Raw genomic sequence first — 22,538 nt, forward strand, 5'->3', positions numbered from 1 at the left:
AGTTCTTTTTATATTTTACATGCGGGTTCATTGTTAGATAAGTAGTTTGCAAATATTTTCCCCACTTCACAGTTTGTTTTTTCATCCTGATGTCAACTCTAGGTACTCTTTGCTTAGCGCTATATCACAAAGATTTTTTCCTATCTTTCAATAAAAGTTTTAGTTTTACATTTAACCCCATGATCCCTTTAAATTAGTTTTTGTATAAGGAATACAACTTAAGTCAAGTTTCACTTGTGTGTGTGTGTGTGTGTGTGTGTGTGTGTGTGTGTCTATGGATGTCCAATTGCTCCAGCACAATTTGTTGAAAGATTTATTTTACTCTCATCAAATTGTTTTTGCAACTTTGTCAAAAACCAGTTGGGAAGAATTACGTGGGTCTATTACTAATTTTGCTACTTTGATTATTGATCTAAGTATCCATCCCTCAGACAGTACCACCCTGCCTTAATCACTGCAGCTGAGTAGTAAAACTGAATATTAAGTAGAGTAATTCCTCCCACTTCGTTCTTTTCTTTATCAAGTATTGGGTATTTTAGGTCCTTTTCTTCCCCATATAAATTTTAGAATAAACTTGGCAACAAAATCCCTTCCACTTGCCCAAATGTGAGAATGCTTTGATATCCTTTTCATCCCTGGAGAATATTTTTTGCTAGATATCAGATATTGAGTTAAAAGATCCTTTCTATCAACGTCCAAAAATGTTGTGCCTGCTTCTTCAGACGTCCATGATTTATGATGATAAATCCGCTGCCATTACAATTGCTTTTCTCATAGAGAAGTTGTCACTTTTTTTTCTGACTGCTTTTAAGAGTCTTTTTTTGTCTCTAACTTTCAAAAGATTAATGGTGTTCCTTGGTATGGATTTCTTTGGGTTTATCCTGTTTAAGATTTGCTCAGTTCCTTGACTCTATAAGTTTATATTTTTTGATAAATTTGGGAGGTTTTTAGTTATTATTTCCTTGAGTACTTTTTCAGTCCTACCCTCTTTCTTCTCTCCTTCAGGGACTCTGAAATCATGTATATTAAATCTTTTTTTTAATGATCATACAGATCCCTGAGGCTCTGTTCATATTTTTTTCTAGTCTATTTTCTGTTTTTAGCTAGAGTGATTTCTACTGTTCTATACTCAGGTTCACTGATTTTTTTCCCCTCCGTACCCTCCATTCAACTGTTGAACCCAAATTTTATTTCAGTTATTGTATTATTTTTTAAGTTTTAGAATTTCCAAAAGTTCTCTACATCTTTTATTTCTTTGATAAAACTTTCCACTTGTTTTGGCTGAAGGCTTTTATATTTTCATTTGTTTCAAGTGTGTTCATAATTGCTCATTGATGTTTTTATGTCTTGACTACTCTAAAACACTTGTCAGATAATTCTAACGTCTCTATCATCTTGGTGCTGATATCTATTAATTATCTTCTTTTTTCGTTGGGTTTGAAGTCATGCTGTTTCTTGATGTGTCAGGTACTTTTTTTTTCTTGAAACCTCAACATTTCTGTATTGTGTTATGAGTACATGGATCTTATTTAAAACTCCAGTTTGAGGGGGCTTTTTCTGTTGCTGCCCCAGCAGGGGAGGAAGGATACTGTCTCGTCACTGCCGGCTGGAGGTGGAAGTCTATTTCCACACTGGCCTCTATCGGCGCTCCAGAGGCGGAGGATCCGTGTTGCGGTTGGGCAGGGGAAGGTTCTAGCTCACCACATTGGCTCTTCTGACGCCAGTCTCAGGGTGACTGCATTACTGCTGTATGACGGTGAAAGTCCCCTCCCTCGAGGAGGCCAGTTCTAACGCCACCGAGCAAGAAAGGGCAGGACAGCCCCTTAAGGCTGGAGGGGAGTAGAAATCCAAGCCCCGCATCCATCCTGCAGGGGCCCCACACAGGGGCACGGTGTTGTCTGCGACGAGGATCTCTACTGTCAAGTAATGCTGACAGTCCCATCTTTTACTTGATCTGTTCTAGTACCACCATGGTGGGCTTGTGGGGACAGCCAGTGCACCCCGGCAGAGGTGGAACTCTGGGCTCCCCGCAAGGCTTTTCCTAGTGTGGTGGGAGATGAAACCAAAGTGTTACCTGTGATATTTTTTCATTTGGCTGGAGTAGAGCATTTGTTCTCTAAAGTTGTCTAGTTTGTTAAATTTCTCCTTTCTGGCCCTTTGTACAGGAAGAACAAGCTTTTGTTGGGGCTTTTTTCTTTTTTTTCTTTTTTTTTTTTTTTTGTGTTGACACAGTGAGTTTCAAGTTGACCACTTCTTAAGCAAAAAGAAAATTCAGAGAACCCAGCACCACATCTTTCCTTCTGCGTCAGCGTGTCTACCTGGTCTTCCTTCTCTCCACTTTTCAGAGTCGCCTTATGCTTGGTTCATGTCTGATGTTCAGGGTTTGAGTTGTACTTAGAGAAATAAGTAAAAGCACATCCACACCACCTTCTTGAAAGTGTAAGTCTCTATTCAGATTTTTTTTTCCTATTTCAATTATGGGACTGATTCACCCATATATTCAGAATAACATTTAATAACAATAAGACACTCATAATTTCTACTTTAAAGAAAAAAAAAGCTTTACTTTAAAGCTTTCACAAAGGCTTCATATGCTTGTAGAATATTAAGAGAACATTAACATGGGATTTTTCATTTAATTCATTAAAGAAATGGGAATTCATTTTCTGTTATCAAAGTAATTATTCTCATTTCATTTAGATATTTTTTCAAAAACTGGTTGTTGCATTTAAAACTTTCTATTGAATATACAATGAGAAGATCACAAGTTTTTTGCTTCCATTTATTAATATGATGAATAAAATATTTTAACACCAAAACATCTTGACATTACATCTTAAATCCTACTTGGTCATGATGTATCAATGCCCTGTTGAAAATGGATTCTGTTTTCTAATTTTTGTTTGAGATTTTTTTTTTCACTGATATTCAAAAAAATGATCCATGATTTTCTTTGTGCTATCTTTTTGAGCTAATCTTGATGTCAGTGTACTCTTTTCTCCTTTTTTAAAAACTAAAGTTTCTTTTCTTTTTTTTTTTTTTCCTATTTCAGTACTCCATGACAGAAAAAGCAGTGTTTTACAGTTTCTTTGTATAAATAGTACACATTTCTTGTTAAGTTTATTCCTACGTATTTCATTTTCTCTAATTATATTTTATTGTATTTCTTAAATAGTTGATAGAATATAGTTTGAAATTGCCTAGGCCTGGTACTTATCTAAGTGTAATTCTTCCTTCCCAGTTTTCTCTGTTTCTCCCAGAGTTCAGTCTGGCAGCTTCGTGTTTTCCCAGACTATGACCTGTCCAAGGCAGCCAGAGCCAAGCGAAATTCTACGCTTTGGTCAGTGGGAGCTCAGGCATCCTTGCTGTGTTCAAGCTAAAGCTGTTGATTATTCCTCCTGCTGCTGACCAGTAGGAGTAGCAGCAGTCTTAGTATTTAAAATGGAAACCCTGCCACCCCTATTGACTCCAGACTGCGACCTACAGGGAGAATGAAGGTGCCCTAGACACCGTTCCAGAAGGAAGTCGTCTATGAGAGGGTTCTTTTGGACTCTTTCTCTTAAAAGGAAGGCAGGGTGGGGGCAGTATGTTCTTTTGTTCTACAAACCCCCAAATGAGTCTCTAGAGTTACTCATGTCTATCAGTGTCCAGACTTAGATCAGTCTCTAAACTGCGGTGTGTGTACATGCATGTGTGTGTGTGGGCGCGCGCGCGTGCACGCGCGTGTGTGTGACCAGACTGACTTTTCTGCACTAGGCTCTGCTGAGAGGTATTTAGCAATGCTCTTTGATTTTACTGAGCGTCTTCTTCTCACCCATCCCCCCCCCCCAGCCTTTGAATCTCATCTAAATCTCATCCCACAGCGGAATTCTATTTAACCTTGGTGTATTGGTCAAGCACTGGTGAAGAAGAAATGAGTTTATCTACTTCCTTTTAACTTCCATGAATCAGTTTTCACCTTCCAGGTCAAAAAAGTAAAGGTAGCAGTGCCATTGCCAAGGATTCTCTTTTGAGCTGTCATGCAAAGTTGCTTTCTTTATATTGATGGGGTTCTTTTTGTTTTGTTTTTTTTGGGGGGGGGTTTCCTCTTAGAACGTAGCTGTTCATATGCCCAGAGGGTCTATATGTGTGTGTATCTATGTGTATATATAAATATATATCTCTTCAAGCTTTCTTATTGTGCCATTGACTTTTGACATTGAAAGTACTCCCTAAGCTTGCTCTAGTCCCTGCGTCCCTTAAATACTTTGCAGTAAGTCACTTTGCAGTTCCTAGCTTCTTTCTGGTGAAAATAGATACTTAAAATATGTTTGCTTAATTTTGAACACCTTGGGGCAATTTTTAAACATCACTGCACAATGTTCAAGTCATCTAATTTGCGGTTTTCTTAAAGAGATATAGGAATAAGGGCCGAAATCACTGAAGACATGACAGAAACTTCAAAAAGAAAACATCAGAAAGCCACAAAGACATTGACTAGATATTGACGATTAGGAAGGAGAAATGATTTGAGTGACACTCAGTCTTTGCACATGCTTACACATGTGCAGGGAGGTGACAGCACTTTGCACAAAATTATGAGCTTTCGGATGGCAGGATGAAGGGTAGTTACAAAGAAATGCAGCAACCAGCAGCAGCCCGGTGGCCAGCAGGCATTCTGTAAATGACTTTGGAATGACTATTAAATGAATTCCATACTACATACACCGAGTTTGACGTGGAAATTTCAGTGCTAGTGTAACCTTAAACCTATATTGTGCTTTAAATTTACCAATCACTTTTGTATGTTATCCCATTAAGTGCATGGTAAACCCATGGAGTAAAACATCATTTAAGCCTTTTATAGCTTATTCTGTTTATCTGAAGGCATTAACTGCATGTCTTCTAAGTTAATCTTCATTTTTGAAATATTGTTATTCATTTATTTCAAAGTTATTCTGGGTGCTCTCACATTTCTGAGTTATTCTAATTTAGATTTATGCTATTATTTTATATCTTTTATCATTTTCTTAATTTATTTTAGTTTTCTATATATTTTTTGGAATTTTTTGTATCAGTTTCCATCTGTTCTCTGCCATGCCTTTTTGGATTGCTTTCATTTTCTATAGGTGCATTATTTTATTTTAATTTATCTTTTTTCTTATAACTTAGTATGGAATTTAATTGTGATAAATTTTGTTGTGCTGTGTTTTCTTTCTCTGCATGAAATTAGTTTCATGGGTCTTAGGAAGAAGGGATGAGTCTGAAGAGTTTTTCTAGATTCAGAGCTGGAATGCTGTCTCCTGGAATTTCCAGCAATATTTAAGGTATGGTCATTTTCCATTTAAAATCTCCCAACAGTTTGTTTTCCTTATTTTAATCATGACTGATTCTTTTGCCCCTCTCTTTCCTCATCTGATAAATTCAGATTGTCTTTCTAGCAGATTATTTTTCAAAAGAGATAATTTTACATATCTGTCAAGCAGACACTGTCCTCAGTGTGCGTCTTTGTTGTGGAAGGGGTTTTTAAGATTTCATAGACTTCAGATAACTCCTACTCCTTCATACTAAGCCATGGTCCCATGATCATGACCCACAATTTAGACTGTGAAAAAATATTAATAGTTTTCATGGCTGCTTCTCCATCTGTCTGGCCCATGTTCCAGTGCTTGCCTGGTGGCAATTTTACAGTTTCCAACTTCTCATGTCCATTTCATATCATCATGGTCGCGTCTCTTTCCTCCTGAACAGGTGCTGGTTGCAGTCAAGTCTTGTGCTGTCGGTGATTTGTGCTCCCTCCTCTTGTTTCGTGATTTCTGGTTGTGGGTGTTCCATGGGGGTTTGGCTTTGCTATTCTAGTTTTTAAGAAGTGATTCCAACATTACTGTTGCCACCATTTTCTGGCATATCTTCTCCTGACCTCAAGGTGAGAGCACAAAGCTCAATCATTAAGCCTTCAAATGACATAACCGGTTTCTTGGATTGTGGCCTCCAGTGCATTAAAACTGTATATTTCTTAATTTAATAGAACAGAATAAATATCTATACATGTAAATGCCTTATTTCCTGAAATTGAAAATTTTCATATTTCTATAAGCTCTTTTCACACACACATAAGTACACACACTGCCTGCTCATAATTGAAAATTGACTTTGATTTTCACAAAACATTCTAAGTACAAAGAATCTTGTTTTTCACCAAATTATCTCAGATTTTTTCCACTTTATAATTTTTATCAGATTGATGTGTCTGTTCTCATTGTCAGAGTGAACCACAGAACAATTCCACTGGTTTGATTTTACTGCAGAGTCTTGGCAATGTTTTTTGTTTTGTTTTGTTTTGTTTTTTATAGACTGGAGATTTCAAATCACACCTCTTACCCCATCAGAACTGGAAAAAGATAGTCTTAGCAAACTAAAAACAATGATGAACGAGGAATGTTTTTGCAAGTTCAATGCACTGAAATAATTATTTCTTGAACACTCAAGTTTGTGTCTTAATTTTACTAAGAAAGTTGATAGATTTCAAATATCTGGAAACCATTTCTGCATCTCTTAACTGTCTGGTGATAAACTGAGGAGAAAACAATCATCTTTGAGTGTCAATAATTGCGATAATAAATACTTTCTTGGGGAAAATCTTTATAGGCTGGAAGTAATTTTTAAATTTCAAGGCAAAAAAATAATGCCACATTTTCTACCCAGTTACACTAGGCATCCATTGAGGCCAAGGGATGTGTTCCTTTGCTGGGGTCTCCATCTGAACCCTTCTCAGGGTGCTACATGGCATGTCTCCATACAGCCTCATAGCTTTGTGAACAATTTACCAAGGGATTATGGCATCTCCATAATATTCCTACCTACACATTTTTTAACTCAATTCAGTAATTAATTTAGTCAAATAGAATATATGATTAAATGTTTAAAATAGTTGTTACTTATCTAGCTAATTGCTTGTTTGGTTTAATTAATTAATAATTTTTAAATGTTTGTAATTTTATGGAAAGTAATCTTGGTTTTGCTACAGTAATTTGTACACTCCCCAAGTTCCAGCACGGTGTGTCATATTACAAACTCACCTATGGTTTCTCTCTACTCATATCTTCCCACCAAAATGTAGCTAAGTCATTTCATACACAGAGTTCCTTCTAGCCATAAATTTAATACACTTTTTAGCTAAATATTTTCAGAGTTGTGTAAAACATTTTTTTTTCCAGGAGCTAAATAACATAACTTAAATTTTCAAATATGACTCCTATGTTATTGAAAAAAAAAAAAAAAACCTCAATTTGGTAAATTGATTAAGAAATCAATTTTCAGTTGAATAATTACACTGGTTTTTTTGCCTGAGAACAGTAATTATTCAGAGCTTAAGGGGACAGAAGTATCATAGCAAAGGGCAGTTTATTCTGTTTATCCATTGTGACTTGTATTTCTCATTCAGAGTTTAAAAACCATTTAAAATATTAAAACTTCCCGAACTGCTTAGATCTGACTAGGAACACAGTGTGGAGTGAACAAAATGAAAACCGCCCCCACCACACCACCAACAGGAACCACAGAACAGTGAGCAAATCGCAAAATGCTTGGATGTTAGTTTTCCAATATCAAATAAGATGAGTGTGATACTTGACCTTCTGTGCCCTGTCGTCGGTTTTTTTGTTTGTTTGTTTTTCCTCCTGAAAGTTGGAAGAGTCCAAACCTGAGCTTCCCTAAGGTTGCTGTCAGTGTCTCTGTCACCATCTCAGTAGCTGAGTAATCCCCTGGTCTCTACAAATGCTTCTTTGTCTCTCCTGGTTATGGAAGGGTTAACTCTTCAAATACAAAGACATCTATTAATTGTATTTCCACAAGGTATTTAGCAACACTCCTTTCTTTCCTTCAAATATGTACATTTCTTTTTTACTTAGGATGCAAACTGACAGCACAAGTTTGTTAAATTCTTTGTCTTTAAAAACTTTCACACAACTGAAAATTAAATAAAAATTTAAATATCTGTTACCTTACAGAACATAGAATGATAATGAAACTGTTTTCTACTTTCAAAAGTCTTGGATAAAGTTCCAAAAAGGGAAGTAAAGAAATTAAAATTTATCACAAGTCTAGTCTTTGCAGGCTGCTGTGAGTTTATTTAATTACTTTTAGTTAACTCACTTAGTTTTATTTAAAACTTTAAAATATATTGGAAAATATTCAACAAATCATTGTTGAAATCATACCAAGAAGAAGATTTGTGATTATCAGGTATTTTTCAAATAAAATTATAATTTAAAATGCAAAAAGAAAAAAAGTGGAAAATAGATTTTACTACCTTTAAAATAGATCTGTGTCTTAAAATATTTTAAAGTCTTAAAAGTAAAATAGATTTTATTGTCTTATTTTACACATGAAGAAACAATGAGATGAAAACAATCACTTAATCATCAACAGGTGTGATATTTGTACACCAGCCTCATGGCGGAACAGTGAGCATGTGCGATTTACTCTACATCACAGATGTGAGGCCGGCCTGTCAAGGGCAGTGAAGCCATTCACATGGAGAGTTGGTTCTGTAAAATGATCGCCTTTTTTTTGTGTTTGATTTTATGTAAGATAAGTTGCAAAGATAGAATTGAAATCGGAGTATCACATTTACTTGCACAAATAACACACATTTTAAAATGAAAGGGTGCAAACCAAATAAACAGATTGTATATAAATGAGCTGTGTGAGGAATTGCACTTAACGTGGAAGTTTAACAGTCGTATAAAAATGCATGCAATACTGTCATAATTTTACCGAGAGCTCTTTTACTCTTTCTAGAAATTTAAGTTGGAATTCTTCTTGTGATTTTGTAGTCTGTAACAACTTACAAAGAGCACATTATAGTCAGCATGGCTTGGAGCTAAACAAGTGAGGAAGAGTCCGTTCTTGGTTTATGGCAAAGAGGCAGTGCGGTCATCAGGATAATTCCCCATCCGCATGTCTGCTCCTCACACGACAAGCTAGGAAGAAGTCGATATTCTCCATGATTTTCATTATTACTTCACACTGTCTGAAAGTTCTAATTAATTGAATAATACAAGAAACAGATATGTGAGCTACCTGTGTTGAATAAAAGTGTAAAACTACCAAAACACAGCAGAGGAGAAGTCTTCCTGGCATTGGTCTGGGCGAGCGTTTTGGCTTTGACGCCAAAAGCACAGGCAACAAAAGGAAAAACAGACAAGTAGGAGTGTGTCTGTTGACTGAAATCAATGCACAGCCTAAAAGTCGAGAGTCATGTTTTATTTGGCAGACGTTTCTGAGGACTCGAACCCCTTTGAGCCCTGGATGACAGCCTCGCAGATCCCTCCTAGGGACTGCTCCGAAGTGGTAGGGGAGGAGCTAGGATGTATAGGAGCTTTACAACAAAGACCAGGTAGTCAGAACATTAAAAGATTACTTGTTAACTAAAGAAAACCAGGCATCTCAAGTTAAAGAATTTAGCGTTTTCCTATGTACGGGAGGAGGCAAACATTTGGGCTCATTGAATTCATTTCTTTGACAAGCACCTAGCTATCTAGGGCCAGCATCCTGTCCTTTCTTATTCTGAGTCCCCTCGGGGTGCACCACTGTGAGTGGCTGCAGAGCAGGGCTGCGGCCTGTCTTCACTGGGGGGTGGCGGCAGCCGCTGATGTCTTGATGGCTTCAACATTCTTTGTTTACTGATGTGGTTTGCAGTATTTTTTGTTCACACATGAGACAAAAAAAGCTTCTGTACAGCAAAGGAAATAATCAATAGAGATTATTGAGACAATCTATGATTGGAAGAAAGAAAATATTTGCAAACTGTACACCTAATAAGAGATGAATAACCAAATCATGTAAGGAAACATCACAGCACAAAAACAAGAAAAACAAATATTTTTATTTTAAAAATGGGCAAAGAACTTGAATAGACATTTTCCCAACAAAGACACACAAATGGCCAATGAGTATTTTAAAATATATTCAGTATCACTAACCACCAGAAAAATGCACATCAAAATCAGAAGGAGAATCCACCTCACACCTGTTATGATGGTTTTTATCAAAAAGACAGAAAATAACAAGTGTTTTGTTGAGAATAAGGAGAAGTGGCACCTTTCTGCACTATGAGTGGAAAGTAAATTGGTGTAGCTGTTGCAGAAAACAGCATGGTGTTTTCTCAAAAAAATTAAAATACACCATAAAGCTTTGAAAGATATAGTGTCTTACTGAAGCAGGAAAACAGATGTGGGGCATGAGGAGGGCCATGTCCCAGGCTTTGGTTGAGCCCCTGGGATGTGCCCCGCCAAGTGTGGATCCTTGGCTTCACGCAGGAAAGAATTCAAGAGCGAGCCACAGTTGAGTGAAGGTAGATTTATTCAGAGAGATACATTGAAAGGCAAGAGAAAAGCCACGAGGTGTGGGGGTTGGGTGCTCAGATTAAAAGTAGGTACACACCCCATAGACGGAGTGTGGGCTGACTCCGAAGAAAGAGAGAGAGGGGAGGCCGAGAGGCAGCGTGTTGCTGATTTTTATGGGGTTGGTGGCTTCATATGCTAATAAGTGGGAGGACCAGTCCAAGTGGCCTGGAGAAGGGGCTGGGGTTCCCAGGAAGTTGGCCATTTCCCACTCTCTGACTTTTTGTGGCTAGCCTTGGGACTACCATGGCACCTGTGGGCGTATTATTCACCATGTTAATATGTTACAATGGGAGTATAATGAAGCTCAAGATCTACTAGAAGTTAAATCTCTCATCATCCTGAGCCTCAAGGCCTGCTGGGGGTTGAATCTTTTACCATTTTGATGTTAATTGCTGTGGCAGTCCCTTTCCTGTCTCATTACTCCTGGAGTAAAGAGGAAGTTTGGGTTTTTGTTTGTTTGTTTGTTTGTTTTTACTACTCGATAAAATAAAGACAGTATTTTATTCTGGGACAACAGTTGACTCAGTTTACTGCCATTTATAAAAGATTTGTGTCCCATACACAGTTCCTGGAAGTCCTATAACACAACCCATTGCATTTGCAAGTACCACTTGGTCTTCTCTGTGTCTCTAGGTAGTTACTGCTCTTGTTGTAATAAGGTCCTTTGTCTTTGACTCAGGAGTCTGATGCCCGCTGTCAGCACCCAGGAAACTGTGACAAGCTAGTATGTAATTAGAGTAAAATCTAAGACCCATCAGAGTTCCTGATAACTGGATACAAACGTTTTTAAAAGACTTGCCAGTGTACATGCAAAAAACCTCCAAGCTCAATAATAAGCAATGAAATTCAGACCAGACAAAAAAACTTCATTCTTTAACGGTTGAAAGTATGAACACTTTTCCATGAATGTTTATAAAGGTTTTGGCACTTTCATTTACTACTGCTACCAATGCTCAATTCTATGGGGGTGATTCAGTGATATGTTGAAATGACTTTAAGATGTACACCTTAGTGAAATAAAATGTTTACATAATACATCAATTTAGTTTATAAAAACTTATGACTCCTAGTCTCAGCAATGATGTATTCACAAGAACTTTCTTTGTGACTTTGATCATGATATAAAAAACCAAAATACTTTATACATAATATCTAACAGTAATATTTTAGATGAACAAAATCAGTTATCTTGAGATGAAATGTTTTGTAGCAACAACAATGTGCTTTCAGACATTTTCTTTGTTGACATGGGAAAATTATAACTTAGCTAATTGGAATAAGGATGACACAAAACAGAATTTTTAGAACAACTCCAGATTTGAAAGATAATATATTTAGATACACTGAAAACAGAAAATGTATACTCTCACCATATACTAGTGGATGTCTTAGATGTATTAGTTGATAAATAAGCAGCAGGCTAGACATACAAATTTTAGAATATTCAGCATCTAAAAGAGTTGAAATCAAAACTTTGGATAAGTTTACCAAAGGGGAGTGGAGAGAAACATGAGAATCCAGGGACTAAATCCTGCATCTAATGTAACTAGATTAACAAGAGACTGAGATAGAGAGGCCTGGTATCAGGAAGAAACCCAGGTGAAAATATACTTGGAAGCCAAGTAAAAGTACTGCATCAAAAAAAGGAAAACCTGCTTAACTGGGGCAAATGACATTGAGTAAGATGAAGACTAAAACTGACCTTGGACACGAAGAGTCCAATATTCCAGGAAGTCCTTTAGGAAATAGTTATCTCACTTTCTGAGATCAACGAAACAACCACATTACTTACGCCCGTAATTTTAAAATCCCAAGTAAAATAATGACAAAAATATATCTTTCTGTAGTATGATAAGAACATACCATTAGTAAGTGGGATTTGGAACTGAAATGCAAAAACAACGTTTGCATGCTGGGAAATGCAGTAACATCTGTTATATTAGAAAACCAAGTGAGAAAAGCTCTATCACCATTTTTAAGGAATTCAAGAAGGCATTCTTGAAATTCATCAGTAAGTCATGTGGATTAACAGGCTATTTCTTCACCTAATAAATACAAGGAGTTATTATGGCTTTTAATTTACATTTTTGGTTTTGAATTTTTAAAGATGTAAAAGATCTTTTTGTTTTTGAGAATGCAAGCACTTAGTCTTCTGGATAGACTAAGATGAATCAAGAATCATTTAAAAACTTGAAAACAAAATGAACAATAGCATATTCCATCTATTTAGATCTGTAAGTTTGCATATTTAATATCATATTGATTTATACTTTGTTCTGATTTATCAACTCAAGAATAAACCATAACTGGAATGCCCTCTTGAAGTTAAAAAATGGCCTGCATCTGGTTGAGAATATAGACAGAACTGTAAAATCTAAACAGTTTCAAGCCCATGTATGTTTTATGTTGTGATCAATGGCCACCACAGAGGTAAACAAAGCCACAGGGGGAAAAATAGTTGAGAATGAAAAAGACTCCTACGATATGACTTTTGCAGACTGATGTGTTTAATTGAATGACTTGATACACCTCTTAAACTGTGTAAATAACTAAAACTCTGGATGAAGAACTAATTTGATACAATTATTAATATGGTAATGGGAAAATTCAGGGATTACAAAGCCAGAAAGGTAGTTAAGCAGTTTCTGCTTCTTTTCTTTTATTTATGGTTTCTATTGAGGTAAGAATAGCTCACATGAGATGTAACCTCTTACATTTTTCAGTGCCCATTAGGGTGTTGTTACCACAGGCTCGGTGTCATGCAGTAGATCTCTAGAATTTATTCATCTTGCATAATCAAAACTTTATAGCTACTGAACATTTTCTGCTCCTCTCTTTCTGTAAGTTTGACTATGTTAGATACCTCATGTAAGTGGAATCACACCGTATTTATCTTTTTCTAATTTGCTTATTTCACTTAGCATAGTGTCCTCCACAGTCATCCGTGCTGTTGCATATGGGAGGATTTCCTTCCTTTAAAGAGCTGAATTGTATTCTATTTTCCTTTTCCATTCATCAGTCGAGGGACATTTAGGTTGCTTTCATATCTTGGCTATTGTGAATAACGTTGTTATGAACATGAGAGTGCAGATATGTCTTTGAGATCCTGATTTCAACTCCTTAGGACACATACCCAGAAGTGCAATTTCCAGATTACATGGTAGTTCTATTTTTAATATTTTTAGGAGCGTCCGTGTTATTTTTCATAGTGGCTGCACCATTTTGCATTCCCACCAACAGTGTAAAAGTATTTCAATTTCTTCACATCCTTGTCAATATCTGTTAACTTCTTTTTTCGATAATTGCCATTCTAACAGGTTTGAGGTACTATCTCACTGTGCACTCCCCATGGATCAGTAATACTGAGCATTCTTTCCTATACCTCTTGGCCATGTGTGAGTCTTTGTTGGAGAAATGTCTATTTAAGTCCTGTGCTCGTTTTTATATTGGGTATTGCTATTTGCTACTGAGTTGTAGGTGTTCCTTATACATTTTGGAAATTAACCCCCAATCAGATATATGGTTTGCAAAAATTTTCTCCCTTTCTATAAGCTGCATTTTCACTGGGGTTTTCTTTGTTGTGCAGAAGTGTTTCAGTTTGATGTAATCCCACTTGTATGTTTTGTTTGTCCTTTGGGGTCATATTCAAGAAATCATTGCAAAGACTAATGTCATGAAGATTTTTTTCCCGTTTTTTTCCTCATAGTTTTATGTTTAAGTCTTTGATCCATTTAGAGTTGACTTTTGTATATGTTGTAAACTAAAGATCCAACTTCATTCTTTTGCATGTGGATATCTGGTTTTCTAAACACCATTTGTTGAAGAGACCATCCTTTTCCCATTCTGTATTCTTGACAGTGTAGTTGAAGATCAATTGATCATATCTGCATATCTATCTCTGGATTCCCTATCATGTTCCATTGGTCTATATGTCAGATTTTGTGTCAGTCTCATACTGTTTTGATTACTATAGCGTTCTAACGCATTGGAAGTCAAGAAGTGTGAGAGCCCCAGCTTTGTTCTTTCTCAAATTTGCTTTGGCTATTTGGAGTCTCAAATCATAGCATGGGTTCTTCTTTACTTGATATGACAGTCTCTGGGTTATTTCAACATAAGATTGTGTATTTCATAAATTTAAAAAAAAATATTGAAAAAGGATTTCTCTTTTTACATGGAAGAACAGATTTAATTAGTATGGGCAAAACTAAAATTGGTCCTCACTTTATTTACTTCATATAGCAAATTCTCCACTCTGCCCTTCTGGATTTCTGATATTTGAGATTCCTTTTAGATCTAAATACATTACATATTGAAGTACAGTATGTTTAAATTATAAGCAATCTTAGAGATCATAATTTTAATCTTTCATTTTTTAGTTGAGAGAATTGGGACTCAGTGAGTATATGGAAGTAATTTGGTTAGGGTTAGTTATTTTCCCAGCTAAAAAAAAAAACCTTTTATTTTTCATCACACATAGTGTATGCTGCCTTATGTGTGACTACTGTTAGGTTATTATTTCAGTGCTAAAAGGTAAATAATAAAAACATAAAATCAGAAGCCCTCATTAGGATACTTCTGATGTAATATTATTGTTGTTAGACAAACTCACTGAGGGAGTCATCAGTTTCATTGATATTCTAGAGAATTACAGGAGGAAAATTCACCAACACTAATGCCAGTTACATATGTAAATCCTCTGTTCAATGATGGGAGAATGACCCCAAAATGTTTGACTTAATTCATCTTTTCTGAGGCCCTTCACTACAGAACTAAAAATCTAAATAATGAGTAGGGACAGAGTATTAAGTATCTTTCTGCACTTAGGGGATGATTAATTGTAATGGCTGAACCCTTGAACATTAAGTTGAATACTAATCTGATGACAGAGTCTGGAAATAAGCCAGTACTACGCATACATCTGGGTGCTTTCTACCCTTTTTGACAGAATAATAAAGAGAAAAAGAGGAACATATTAACAGTTTATATTCATTCCACTTAACACAGTCTCCTTTCAATGTGTGTGTAAGTTAAATGGAAAAGTAAATTTCTCAGAACGTCTTGGGCATAAATATAAGCTGCATGTGTATCTCTGGTTGATGTGATACTGGTCTCTGGGTTTTGAGATGTATGATGTGAATCTTCTTCAAACACAAGTGAGGGAAGGAAACAACAAAGAGGATCTAACCTGAGCCCATAATTTACACTCGCATCTCTCCGTCATGCTTGGCTGTTGTCCTGCGGACAGCTTGGAGAAAAAGTACAGTCCAGTGTAGTTGCAAAATGCTTTCAGGTGGTTTTGATTTACAGAGAGAATACTCACTAAATTGCTCTGTATCACATGGATTCACAGAGCTGGTGCAAGTAAACTCAAAGGACAAATGGATGAAAGGTCAAAGATACAATGTTATTAAACCCTTTTGCCAATAGACAATAAAAATAGGGGAGCCACTTTCACAGAAAGAGCTGGAAAAACAGGAAGCTCTTTCAAACGTATTTTTATTGTTCCAAGGATTAGCCATACCCCAACGATAATAGAAGGGGAAAAAGTCTTCAGGTGCTTATTTCTAAATCCCCCTTCTCTAGCTTTGGTGTTTAGAAATAGACGAGTATGAGGTTTAGTATCAGCCTCCCTGAGCACTGATAACGTTTCTTCTTTCTTCAGTGTGGATCAATTTGGTCATGACACCATCCTTCAGATAGTCCGCCTTGCTCCATTCATTTGAAATAAAGCACCGCACTGTTGCTGTGTGCTAGGATTTTTCCCCATCAACTCACTGCTGTTGTCCACTTCCCTCTCCTGTGATCTGAAAGTAGGTATGTAGCAGATCTTACCAAGTTCATATTAATTATTTTGAATGAACAAAATTGTAAAAATTCATATGAGTTCCACTGAAGTCTTTTTTGAGGGAAGATATCTGACCGTATGCTTGTACTATGTCAACCATATATGGCTATAAACATATAAACAAAACTGGATTCCTGCTTCTGTGTTGTGCTCCATCATAGCACAAGGTTACGTTCCCGAGAAGTACTGCAAAGCATAGAGACATCATTGTGTTTTCTCAGTGATATAATGATAGGGTCCATTTTTCCACGTAAATAAAACAACTGTTTTCAGTCATCTGTCTTTTAAATGACCATAAAGTTGGATGTGGAGTCTGCCTCTTTGATGTATATACTTTCCTGTGAAAACTCTGCCAGAAACCTCTGCTTTCTCTTACTTTCCCTCCTCCCCCTTATTGTCCCAGTTGGGTAACTCAGTATTGAGCGGATCAGCTTACCTCCTGTGCTCCTTTCCTTCACTAACATTCTGTCATTTTACACGTTATCTGTATTTATTTCACAAAGCCTTGATCTACATGCAGAAATGCCTTAGGTATTTTTTGGAGAGAACAGAAAGTCATTAATCTGCCAACATGTGGACTTCACAATATTATATATTTAGTTTTATTTTGTAACATCCTACAAAATATATTTTAAATTTTCCAGTACCTTTTTTCTTTTGTTTTGTCTTTGCCTATTAGGCAGAAAGCCTAAAAAGCTGAAATTATAATTAGGAGATACTAGAGAAAGAAGATTTCTCCAGGAAATCTACTCAGGAAGGAATAGTAGAGAAAATTTTCTCTGTCCATTTTAGAAGCAAAGGAAGATTTTAGGACTGGTAGGAGGAAGGCAAAGGAGTCAGAAGCCAGCACCCCCGGACAGAGAACATGACACCACAAACTCAAGACCTCATCGTGCCTAATCATCTGCAGATGCAGCCTGGGGCAGGTCACAAGCATCCAGGAGAAACCGTCCCCTCTGGTGGTCCATACCAATGATGTAGGAGTAAAACCGTAGCACTTCAGCAGTGGGGAAGGGATGTCAAAATATAAACTTGTCTAAAGCAGGAATTCTCATTACCTGCAGCCACTGAGCAGCATTCAGGACAGTCAGAGTTTTCTCTCTCCAAATGGAGAGATAGAACCCTGGGGGTGGATAGGACTTGTGTCCGTTCAGTCTCAGTTCTTCAGTAGAAAACCAGGGTTAGGACAAAGAGTGGGAGTAATTCTGATTCGAGTTGAAGGCTGGGACTGCGGATTTCCTCAGCAGGTGGCATGGTGACAACCCAAAGAACCAAAGAGACCAGCTCTGTGTGGGGTCAGACTCACCTGGTAGACACTTCATGTCAAAGATCAACATAAGCTCAAGAATAAGACAAGGTCCCCCCCTCACCCCAACAGCTCTTCACCAAAATGATACACAAGATAATAAATAAGCATATAAAACGTTAATATTAATAATCACTAGGGACATGCAAATTGAAACTCAAATGGCTACAACTGCACCTCAGCTGGGAGAGCTAAAGTGTAAAAGACAGACCACACCAAATATTGATGGAGGTGAGGAAGACCGGGAAATCTAAAACACAACCCGTGGGGGTGCAAATAACACAACAGTTTGAAAAACAGTTGTACCATTTCTTAAAGCTGAATCATACACTGATCCAGCCGTTACACTGCTAGGTAGGTTTTATTCTCTGGGCACCCAAGATAAATGAAAGCGTATGGACAGCATTGAAGTAGATGAAACAAGGATATCTTTAAATGGGCGGCTTTAAGTCCCAAAGCCTTCTCCTCGGTGCTCGCCCCACCTCGTGTCTTCTGGAGGAGTTGAAAGTTGAGAACACAATATTACAGAAAAACATTTTTTTTTCAAATCTGTTGCATTTTAAGTATAAACTTTTAATTTCATTTTTCTAACGACTCTCCGTTATGAACACATTTTTATAAAATTCATTGACCTTTAAATAAATCCTTGTGCACTTTCCAGAGCTCAGTTCAATAAGCATGTTTATCCTGCCCTCTGCTTGGGGGAATATTATATATACATTATGCAAACATCTTTACTAAGCTCAACCACGGTGCACTGAGTTTAAATAGACTTTATTCATATCTTTGAAATCTTGATAAGGCAAATGTCTGTATTCTAGAAATTGTGTGATTCATATGTAGTTGTCTTGAGTATTTCTTTGAGAAGAAAACTGGTAGCAGGCCTGGAGTTGGGGTGCTGGGCCTTTCATACAGTTTCTGTACTTTCTGGGAAAGAAAATATGATGACAAAGCCATAACCGAAAAAAAAAAAAAAAAAAAAAGAGAACAGAAAAGAAAAACCATCAGAGCAAAAAGCTAATCCTGCCAACTGGTTAATTGGGTAAAACTTTTTGCAAGGCCACAATGTGTGATACAAAGCTGGGTGCCATTTAAATAAGGCACACGTGAAGCAGGTACAGACACCCATATTGTGATAGGAAAATAAAATACACAAACAAATAGTACATTCATTATGAACATTAAAATAATTGGCAAAAGATAATCTTGTATCTCATCAGATGTTTTCCAAAATAAAATAAAAACATAGTTAGCAGTTTTCCTAAAAGTCACTGACCACTGGGCTCCCTTAGGTTACTGATTTACTAACACGCACCCCATTTAATCTCCAAGCCCTGCCGGCAGTGCGGGCCCTGAGAGTTTTCTATGAGTGTGCTGGGCTTTGCCAAGGCTCCTCGTGGAAGGAAAGCTCCAGGACAGGTCCATAATGAATGAAGGAAGAGCCTAGAGAAGGGAAATGGCTACTTAAAAATGTGATGTCAAGTGAAGTCCAGCTTGTAGCCAGCCCCCAGCAGGATGTAGCCAGCCCCCAGCAGGAGCTCGTCCCTTGCCTTGATGCAAGGGACTTGGGTCTTGTAGGGCCTGGGGGAAACTTCTAGGCTCCTACTTACAAGGAGGCTTCAACCGCCCCACAGGCAAAGCCTGGGATGGAACAGGACGAGGAGCAAAGAGTGAACTCCCAGCAGTGCAGCGGGAAAGGGCAGAGCGGCGGAACCAGCCAAGGACCCGGGGCACCTGGTCCTGAACCCGCAGCCTCTGCTGCAGGCGTGCTCACTTATTTAATCCTGGAGGTAACCTGCCAGGTAGACACTAATTCTAAGTCCGTTTTTTCAGAGGAAACTGATGCACAGAGAGGTTACTGAGCAAGCCAGTTCTACACAGCAAGTAAGTAGCAGCACCACACCTGGAAGAAAGAAGGGGAAGGTTGGAGAGATGAAACTGCGGAGAGCAGGGCAGCGGGAGGGCGAGAGCCAGTCAGTCTACGCAACGCGCTAGTGATCCCTGCTCTTCAGGGATTCCCGCAGAAACTGGGAAAGTCACACCGATTGCCGTCAGCAACGTTTGAGGTTCTTTACCTGGTTTTCAATTTACAGAGAAACTTGGGTCAAGACGCATGATACCTATGACACTAGTCCAGAGATACACATTTTAAAAAATCCAATTTTTCATTTCAAAATTGCAGTGAAAATGACAATCTCTAACTTAACCCCCAGGAAACTCCTTACTGTGTTTTTCCAGGACATTTACTTGGACATTTAACCTCTCTCTCTCAGGTTTCATGATACACAGATTGCATATTTACAAATACAATCCCTGGTTCCTGCACGATGACCTAGGTGAGTGATACGCAAACAAGACTAAGGCAAGTCGTGTTATCTCCAGGTGACTTGGCTTCAATGTTTTGTAATATGAAGATATTAAGATAGGTCACATATTTTAGATTTTAAAATACAGTATATTTCAAAAGACATTTAAAATGGAAGTATACTTTAGAAATTTTAAAGTATGCTTATTATGAATACTTTTCAAGATGACATTATTTTTGTAATCTGATGGCTACAAAAAATTCGTATCCACAGTGGCAACTCCTTTGTTCTTCATTCTAATCGGTTTTTGTCCCTTACTTTGTGTCTGAGCTTGTTCCTGCAGCCTCAGTCTCACCCTTGGTACTTCCTACCCAGAACCACAAAGGATCTACCTGACATATGTGAGCAATATCAGATCATTTCATCCCTTTTTTCTATGTCTATGATTGTAAATCAACATAATCTATCTAAGTCATGTGGCATTAATTAAATAACTTAAGGCAACATGATTGGTTAAATCCAAAATCTCATTTCTTTAGCCAGGATGCTTCATAGGTACCCCTCCCTTTCGCCTATTCCTGTCCCTTCAGACAAACTCACCTAGATCCCTATGTCTTTTCAATCCTACACCTAAAACTGGGCTTCCTTTTAAGTTGTCTTGCCTTGGTTTCTAAATCATGTGGCTTTTTTTTATATTTGACTTTCATTTTATTATTTTTAAAAAATTTTTATTGAAGTGTAGTTGATTTATAATGTTAGTTTCAGCAAAGTGATTCAGTTATGTAAATGCATATATATTTATGTATAAATATATGAAAATCATGTGTTTTATATCTTGAAATTTCCCTGGACATCTCAAGTCACCATTGCCTGTACGTCTAGCTGGATGTCCAACAGTAACACTAGATGTGTCTAGGTATTTTTGTCTTTTGCATCAAATTGCATCATCAATTTTGATGGCAAAAGTGTCCATAAGATGAAACTTAAAACACCGTATTATACAGTTCTATATTTCATATTATAATTGGTAAAGAGTTAATATGATTTTAATAACATGGTGAAAATATTGTGGCATTGAGACGCTAATTTGAATTTCCTCTTGGAGACATTCCCTTTTTCGTGCACTTTTTCTATATCCTTTATTTGCAGCTCCTCTCTCAGAGGTCCCCAAGGAAGTTGGCTGCTGCTCCCAGTTTCCGCCAGGTGCACTTTATATGGGCTTCACAGACACTTCAGCAAAGTCTTGACAAAGGCAGACAGAGAGGAAGCAAAGAAGGAGGAGCGATTCTCTACACCAAAGATAGTACAATACACTCGACAAAATTTTTAATAAGGTGTATAACACACATTATCCATGCATCCTGGAAACATCCTTGTCATTCTTGGGCCGTGGTGAGTCTTGCCAGGCAATTTGAAATTGTACTTGCAAATACAATTCCTAGTTCTTGTAATATGATCTAGGTGAATGATGCATAAACAAGCGTGTCTCTTATCAGCCAGCGCTCGAGAAGACAAATGGAATTCAGGTAGCATATTCTGAGCAATTACACAGAGACCACTCCCGCTGGTACCGCTCCTCACCCTACACATACCTCACTGCTTATAGAAAACAATCGCAGTCTGATGAATGATTTTAACAAAGCAGCCAAGAAACATTATCAAGGGCACAAAGAAGTAACACTTGACCTAACAATATAATAGCCTATGATAATGAGAGTTGAAAAGGAAACGCAGAGAAATTATAAATATTAACCCTATTTTGGCACAAAGGAGGAGGTGTCATAATGTGGTTTAGCATGATCGGTTTTTTTTAATGAAATCAGTGATAGCCATAATCACTTAGGAGGCAGCAGCTGGTAGAAAAAGAGAAGTTCTTAAATGGCTCGAGGTCTTTTTTCCTCTCTGTTTTGTCAAGTGCTGTGGTCTACATTGAATGCGGACTTAATATGCACTGAGTGCAAAATTTGAAAATCAAATCAGATCGTCTTTGGCATCAATTTGAGACACAGACTATACCAATAATCAGTGCAGAGAGGAAAGTCTTTCCTGATGTTATAATTCATACATCTTTCGTGAGTTATAGTATACAGCAACGTGATCTTACGTACTTTTTCTTATTCGTAGGTAGCCCACGAAAAAAATTAAAAGTAGTAAAGGTAAAGCTATTCAGTACCTACAGATATTCAAATGAACACATTCTAAGGTTACATACTTCTAAGAAAAAAGTCACATCCATACACACTTCTAGAAATGCTTACATGTAAATTCTCCTTCACAGTGCACTAAATTTTAGGCACTTCTCTCTGAAATACAAACAAATTAAATAACAAACAAATTAAATAGCCTCAGTGTTTTGCAAGTACGTTCTTCCTGTTTTATCAATGCACATTCTGGCCATACACACTGGATATTTATCGGGGAGAAGAAATTTCTCTTTTACTAAAGAACGTACAGAGAAAACAAGATTATTTCCTTAAGTAAATACCTGTCAGTCTTTGATAGACTGTTCCATTTAGCCATTTAAATAGATTCCCTTGATGTTTTCATTCTTAAAATTCTTTGATAAAAAATTAAGTAATTAGCTCAGTCCCAATATTGTTAATTAATTAATAATACTCATTTTCATTGTTTATTGATACAATATTCACTCTACACCTGAGTAAATATTCTTCTTTTAGTTAAATTATCCTGTG

Source organism: Camelus ferus, chromosome 14, assembly GCF_009834535.1.
Source record: "Camelus ferus isolate YT-003-E chromosome 14, BCGSAC_Cfer_1.0, whole genome shotgun sequence".
NCBI classification, from domain to species: Eukaryota; Metazoa; Chordata; class Mammalia; order Artiodactyla; family Camelidae; genus Camelus; species Camelus ferus.